Below are 8560 nucleotides of genomic sequence, written 5' to 3' on the forward strand. Positions count from 1 at the left end.
GCTTCCCCGCCCACCATCACCGCTGGGAAATCAACATATCACCGGGGTCCCTGCCGAGTCTGTGGAGCTGCAGGACACTCTTCTGCCGGGTATCCTGCTTGCCCAAAACATGTGGTCACACCCAGGCACGTGAACCTGATAAGTGCCACTGCCTCCTTAGCTGAGCCGCCGGAGAGAACTCACCCTGAGAAGGTCTGGACACAGACCGTCTCAGTGGCTTCTCTGGACGGTTCCAGCCCCCCAGTGCACCTGCCAACTACTGCCGACACTGGCTCGGGCATTAGTCTGATTGACCGGGCCCAGGTGCCCGCCAGTGCCACAGTAGAGGAGCACACAAAGTGGACCGTGACTTGGGTGGACAAACAGTCCCTGACCGTCCCCACAGTTGAGCTCAGGGTGATTACCCCTTGGATCAATAAGGTGCATCGTCTTGGCGTTGTCAAGCGTATTCGGCACGGAGTGGAGTTCCTGCTTGGTCGAGACATCCTCTGGGGATGTCCCACCCCCCAACACCACTCTGTTGCCTGACTGCTTCCGCCAGCACCTCCAGCCCCACCTCTTCAGATAGTTACACAGCCCTTGTGACAGCTGTGCCCCCGTCCACCAATACTAAACAACCACATTTTGGGCCTAGTCCGCGGGTCTTGCGACCGGACAGCCACCCAAGAATCACTCCCTCATTCCAAAGGGACTGAACTAATTACCGCTGCAGGCCCTGCAACGTAAGGGGTCACTCGGAGAGATGGGCAAAGTGCCCCAGTAGGCTAGCCGCAGCGGCCAACTCCACGAAACTAAGAGACCCAGTCCTCCCATTAAGACAGGACTCGCTGTCCAACCTCATGCCAGGGACTCCGAGGGGTCTCGATCCCACGGGTCCCCCTTCAGCCTTGTCTGACATTACTTCACTGCCAGTGCCCCTTGCCAGCACTGGTCAGTGCCTAGCTCCATCCACCTTGGAGGGATGCTCCCTGCCAAGCGCACTTCCCGAGCCTGGCCCTGAGTCAGTGCCAGTACCGGCCCTGAACATGACTTGGATCCTCCTACGGGAGATCCCCCAAATCTCACCACTGTGCTCATCGCCCAGTGCGATTCTCCGACCCCGGATGTTGCTTCTTCCCACACTCCTTCACCTGCTGAGGATGACCCTCTAGCAGGCCTGGACGTTACTTCTTTTCTGGTCGACCAGGAACTGTCCGGCCAGGACGCAGACACTGGTTCCCTTCCCACGACGGTTGTCGCAGCAGCCGAAGTAGGAGGCCAGCCCATAGCCCTTGAGGCTGACCCTGATCCTGCTCCTGACGGCACTCCTGGCTGTTCTCCAGAGTTAGTACCCTCATCGCCCCCTAGGAATGGCCAAGCCAGACCCTGGAGGCCCCCAAAGAAGAAGAAGAAGTGGCGGAAGAAATTGACTCTGTGAATCAGAGCCATAAGCTCTTTTGGCACTCAAGCCCGTTGGCACAGAGCCGCTTCCATCTCAGAGCGATCCTGGCACCTGCCCAGAGAGGGAAGCCTGTGTGAACTCTGAGCCTGTAGCATTAACCATTAACCACCTAGGCCTTTGTAATACTAACCTTTTCCCAACTAACCTCCTTCCAACCCACTCTAGACTCAAATTGATATATTACTTAACCATGCATTGTGAATTACCCTTCAGGTTAGGCAAGTTTCAATTTGTTGTGTGTTAATCGTAAAGCGTAGTGCCGATCATAACTCCGTGCATGCCGTTCTTTAGTGCAAGTTCGTGCAGTGCTCGAGTCGTGGGAATAGTAGGTTAGGTTAGGTTAAGTGTTTACAGTGTGCATTTATCTAGGCGTAGTTTTATCCCGTCATCCTAGCCAGTTAGTAGCCGTATCCATACCCTTAGGTAGGTTAGGCCTGTAAATTAGCCCATTCAGAACCCCTCTTAGCAGTTAGGTAGGTTCCTTTAGATGTGCAGAGCCACAATCCACCTTATGTAGGGTTCCGAGCCAGTCGGGAGGAATTAGCTAAGACCCTCACACCCGAAAGGGTGTGAAGGGCCTTTTTTAGGGGGGACCTGTTAAGGATTTACATTCCTCCCTCCAATTCAGCCTATCTAGCTAACTTGTTCAGCGAATTTTATTCTCCGTTAGCGTATATCTAGCACCAATATGGCGGAACTCCGTTGTTTTACTCATGGGGACAGAGAACGCACGCCTTCCAAGCCTACAGAAAATGCCCACGCCGGGGAAGACAATAAGCCTCCCTCTTAAAAAACCCCCTGCTACCAGAACACACCTAGTTTCCTCCCCCCCCTCACGAATCATACGATGCGAGAGACAATACTCCCAAACCTCTTTCCCCCATCGCGTGATGGGGGAGGCCTGTAGGGATTAGGAAGGGCAGAAGGGCACTTAAGGGCTGGGGAACAGGTAGATTTACTTCTATAGGCATATTAAAATAAGTGTGCTTTTCCCATACCCTCCTTGCTGGCTTTCTTGGCTGCTTGCAGGTACAGCTGGGGCCCCCCCCCCCCCCAACGCGAATGCGATCTGCTGTTCAAAAAAGGACAACAGAGGACTCCCTGACTTTATCTGGAGCGGCAGCTCCGCGATTCTTCCATCTCCGCTGGTGATGACGAGCATCGGTGAACAGCCAATTCGATTGTGGGCACCTATAACAACTGAACAGGTTCGTACATTGCAGTAGTCATTTAGCCAGCCCTGTCCCTTTTTCTACCCTCCTTAATTCCCCCCTCTCTTTATCCTTTAACCTATTCCTCCACGAAAATCTTCCCTTATCCAAATCTTGCCTGTATTCCCTTGCCTTGCCATCCACGTACCTTGAATTCGAGTAACGATCCCGATAAACCATCATTTATCCCTCCACCAGTGCAATCTAAGGGCTATTCTAGCAGTTAAGTTTAAAATTAACCAAGCGGTAGTTAACTTTGGGCGCCGATACAGTTACGTCTCCATTGTTAGCGCACCCGCGACGCAGATCCTATTCACGGGCTTTCCTCAAAAGCACCTTCCAGGATAATTTATGTATTGTATTTAAGAAAGTGTTATGTAATCTGCAGTAGGAAGATTCCATTTCCCTTTAGTGTGAGAAGGGCTAACGCAAACCATCTATTTCAGGACGATACACGTGGTACGAATCGCAAAATTCCATGCTTCCATACCCACCTGCCACTGCATTACCTGGTTGTAGTTAGAGAACTTCCGTTGTGCCAACCATTTTAAAGAAGTAATTCCTCCATCCTGGAACCCCATCATAGGCATTACTATTCCACTTAGTCAGGGCAGATTGAAAGTGATCATTATCATTGACTGATTATTGCAGATTGGCCGTTTTATCCACTTATTTGGTTGCCAATCCATGTCATCATTGTTACTGTGCTCTATCATAAATCTGTCCCTCAGTGATTATGTCGTATGGTGTCTAACTGTTAATTTATTAATGTTAAGTTGTTAAGTTTCCTGAATAAACCCCTGTAAATTGGCAAAGAATTCTAAATTCCAATATGGCGACCTTCCACCTTAAATTATAACTCCAGGAAAATTCTGAGGTAAGTCTTCATTAACTCCCTTTTTGTTTACGACTGGACTCCCTTAGTCTCGTGGCAGCCTCAATTATCATTTTGTGTGTAAATTCTCATCAAAACCGAGTCCAGTACGTAACAATATATATATATATATATATATATATATATATATATATATATATATATATATATATATATATATATATATATATATATATATATATATATATATATATATACATATATACACATATATATATATATATATATATATATATATATATATATATATATATATATACATATATATATATATATATATATATATATATATATATATATATATATATATATATATATATATATATATGTATATACATACATATATATTCATTATATACATATATATATGTATTTTATATATATATATATATATATATATATATATATATATATAGAGAGATATAGAGAGAGAGAGAGAGAGAGAGAGAGAGAGAGAGAGAGAAATCGTGTGGAGCTTATAAAATATTAGACACAAATTTTCTTACAGAATAATGAAGAATATAAGAAAAATCTCAAGGTAGGTGCAAAAACAGAGTTATCAACATCTGCCCCAAGAATCCTACACAACATACAGAACAGTCTAATAACATGGCGGAAGCAAAGAACAGTGCAGTGACTCCAAAACATATCAGACAAATAAGACTTTGGCAGTAAAACAGGGATCCCTTTTATTTAAAACATCAGGTATATAACTGAACACTCCAGATCCGACGTTCTGTTTAAGTTTCACTGTTCTGTAACATTCGGTTGTTCGCTTTACAGTATAAATTTCTAACAAAAAAAAAAAATGCTGATGCCTGAGTTGATCAAATGCTTTGCAATAAGTCATGACATTTAAATGGAGAAGACTGGCAGATCCTTTCACGAGATTAATCATTTTTAGCATGATGGATCTGCAAATGCAAATGTGAACGTTGTTTTATGAGAGAGAGAGAGAGAGAGAGAGAGAGAGAGAGATGGGGTCTGTCACTGGAGTGAGATTTATAAACAAATTTTCCTGTCATCAGTTTGCTCTAGGTCTTTCATTGGAGAGAGAGAGAGAGAGAGAGAGAGAGAGAGAGAGAGAGAGAGAGAGAGAGAGAGAGAGAGAGATGGGGGTCAGTCACTGGAGTGAGATTTATAAACAAATTTTCCTGTCATCAGTTTGCTCTAGGTCTTTCATTGGAGAGAGAGAGAGAGAGAGAGAGAGAGAGAGAGAGAGAGAGAGAGAGAGAGAGAGAGAGAGATGGGGTCTGTCACTGGAGTGACATTTATAAACAAATTTTCCTGTCATCAGCTTGCTCTACAATTAGAATCCAGTCCTATTGAGATCTGTATATTCTTTTGGTTTTCAGTAACTGCAGTTACCTTCATCTTAAAGTTATCAAATTCGTATAACCTTTTTCAGTCGGCTGAAACGAGTAAATATAGGAAAAGTTACTTGTGTACACAATTTTTCAAATGCGTAAATATTTTTTTTAATCGGATCAAACAAACAGGTAAAGTAGAACTTGTTCGTGCACACACTGTATTTACGAGGTTCTTGAGGCGTCGTGAAAATGAACTTAAGTGTGTTTGTATATCAGAAGCAAACAGTGAAGCTGCCAAGATATTGATGTTTCCAGGCCAGGTGATATAAAAATGATTGCTCTTACCGTGCGCCAATCTCTATAAGATTATTTCTTCAACCGGAATAGACACTGGCGGATTTCACGTGATGTGCAGAATGCGAATAGCACCGGGGTTGGGTAGGCAGAGATGGAGGGTATGGAAATAATAGAAAGTGAAGTCAGTCTGACTGACTATAATTTTTCGGTGTATTGCTTTAAAGTCCCTTACAGAGAAAGAGAGTTAGATCTTCTGTTTTCTGTCTGTGGGCTGTGCTGTGCAGGCTGTCACTCAAAAATCGTGATTTAAATGAAGCACTCAGCCTCCAGTAGTTAAATAACGAATTTTATATACCAGACCCGTATCCATCCAGGCTTTTTTAACTTCATTCAAAGGATTCCGGGATGCTAAAGTGCAAGAGCCCGTGCCAACACAAGGCTGGCTAAATCTAGATAGAAAGAAATGGAATAGAACTTGCAGGCCTGCATGATCCCCGGAGGGGGTTAGTGCCGCCAGTGCATCTCACGCTGTGCACTGTAGGCTTTACTTTTAAGTTCTTTGCAGCGTCACTTCGTCTCCCGCTGTCACCCCTCTCGTCCCTTTTCTGTACCTCCGCTCATATTCGCTTTCTTCCATATTACTTTCCACCCTTTCCTAAAAATTGATTCTTAGAGCAACTGCAAAGTTTTCCGGAATCCTGTTACACCTTTAAAACCCTTCTCATCTCAAATTCCCTTTCAGCGCCGAATAACCTCAGAGGTCCCAGCGCTTGGCCTTTGACTAGAATTCTATATCCAATTCCATTCCAGGCCAGCATGATAAGAAGTACACATTTTGCAGGTGTTATCTTGAACAGTTGACATCTAAAAGTTTTGCTTCAGACCAGAAGTGTGTAGAGCAGACAGAAGACCACGCAGCCTTGTCACATTCTGAGAACAAAGTGGGTTGTTTGTCTGATATTGTTTCTCAGTAGTTTAGCAGAGTTCGAGATTACTGGTGGAAGGTTATCTAGGAAATATGTTATTAATGTTTAGTTTCCTTACACCTTATCCATTTAGAGAGATGGAGGCGGAAAAGTACAGACTTTGAGATTCTCAGGATGTCTTAGAAGGGCGAGGTTCCACGAAAGAGAGGGATTCTAACATCTAGAGAGAAAGCATTTCTCTCTCTCTCTCTCTCTTGCAGACATAAAGAGACTCAAGACGAATCTCTCTCTCTCTCTCTCTCTCTCTCTCTCTCTCTCTCTCTCTCTCTCTCTCTCTCTCTCTCTGCGAGGATTCCGGTGTGAATGGGCGTGACTCTCATGAAACAGAAAGTGTACAAAACTCCGGTTATATTTGAAACTGAGAGAACAACTCACGAATCGCTCCAGAGGAAGAGTTGCGCTTTGCAGTGTCGATTGCACTGAGATTTATGGCCAGCCGTTTCGTAAAAGAGAAGGTTTTAAAGGATTCGAGAATTTATCTTCCCATTTTTGTCGGATAGGAGTGCGCCCGATTTGCGTGTTACATCCAACGAGTAACGCTTTCACTGGCTGGAAAAGGTCAGATTAAAGGCACGGATAGCAAAGGAATACAGGCGGATACAGAGATAGGAAGGCTTTTTGACAGGCAGAGGAACAGACACACGTGTGATGTACGTAGTTGTAACTTGTTAAAAAGACCAATGTAGAAACATAATTATTATTATTATTATTATTATTATTATTATTATTATTATTATTATTCAAAAGATGAGCCCTATTCATGTGGAACAAGTCCACAGGGGCCATTGACTAGAAATTCAAACTTCTAAAGATTATGGTTTATTTGAAAGAAGTAACAGAAGGTAACAGGAAATGCAGACCAATGTAGAATTATTATTATTATTATTATTATTATTATTATTATTATTATTATTATTATTATTACTATTATTCAGAAGAGGGACAGTCTTCATATGGAAGAAGCCCACCGCAGGGGCCAGTGACCTGAAATTCAAGCTTCCAAAGAATATGGTGTTAATTTGAAAGAGTAACCGAAGGTAATAGTAAATGCCCGAAGAAGAGACCACGTATTGCAGTGTGCTTTCGCTTGTACATTATATTCATTTTTCTGTTGTGTATGTAAAAAGATTAAAAAAATGACGAGTTAAAATGCCATTGTGGAAAATTCAAATCCATACATTGATAAAAGTCACTAGTAGGTTCCGTCGTAGCAAGAGGCCAGTTTCTGCTTAGTTTCCTCGGGTTTCGAAGGCCCTGAAATTGAGCAGTCTCCTGAAAGCTTTTGTCTGCAGTGTTCCACTCAAGGGCCTTAGTTGATATTTGAAAGGACTTGCTGTTATGGCAGTTCACTTTTTCATAGCTTAGCAACATGGCATTTCCTCTCTATATTCTGTTGCTGGATATTTTTGCTTCTGACCACTTTATTCCGTCTAATAGGCTGTCCTCCCTCTGTAAGGCATATAGATTCTTGAAGTATAGAAAACGAGGGAAATTTACCTGTCCCACCAAGAAATCCAGATGCGCAACAGTGTAACTCTGCAGTCACGCCCCAAGCTCAGAGAGTTATTGATATATAATTTACTTATCTGATGATAAGGTGACAGGGTCTTGCCTTCGCTTAGCGAAGGAATTGGCAGAAGTGTAATCACACCCGAGAATTCTCAAGCAGCCCAGAATGACTGCGAAAATTATAATTCCAAGCAACGCTTTGGTCCTGTTAGCCTCATTTTCTCCAGTTTTTAACCTTTGACTTCGCCCCGAGTTATACACTGGTGTTCAGGTATGACTGCGACATATAATGAAATGGATACCTTCCTATTTCAAGATTCAACAAAACCTCGCGTAATTCCTGTTCATTTTGAACCAGATTTTAAATAACTGAATAACACCTCAGTTTCTGGAGGTCACTAAAAAGAGGAAATAAAGTCATATATGTCTTATGTCTTACACTTTTTCATAATCAGTGAAAACGGGAAGTTACATAATGCATTAATTTGCCTAATTGCTTTACTGTATCTCACATACTGTATATTGGATAATACATTTGTCTGAGAAGTTTTTCTTGAAAATCTCAAAAATGTGCTTTTGTGACCTTCGACTTCAGACGTAACCTTGTCCACTAGAGAGTGGCTTTCCCACAGAGGTCAAGGGATGGCCTTCCCAGATATACCAATGCTTCATCTGGTCATTCATTGGCAATTATGAATGATCATTGGCACTTTTACTGTATAGATATGTACTTACCTAAAAAGCAATAAACAGCAAAATCTATTGAAGTTGAGAGCATACCAGTTAGAGGGATGTGTGTCAGTATACACATAAGCTAGAATAGATTTAAATCCTTCGTGAAGGTATAGTTTCTTCATATGCTTCTAGTGGTTAGCCTATTACACAACGTGTGAGGAAATCTAGACATTAAG

The sequence above is a fragment of the Macrobrachium rosenbergii genome, unplaced genomic scaffold (genome assembly GCF_040412425.1).
Source record: "Macrobrachium rosenbergii isolate ZJJX-2024 unplaced genomic scaffold, ASM4041242v1 13875, whole genome shotgun sequence".
In the NCBI taxonomy this organism is placed as follows: domain Eukaryota; kingdom Metazoa; phylum Arthropoda; class Malacostraca; order Decapoda; family Palaemonidae; genus Macrobrachium; species Macrobrachium rosenbergii.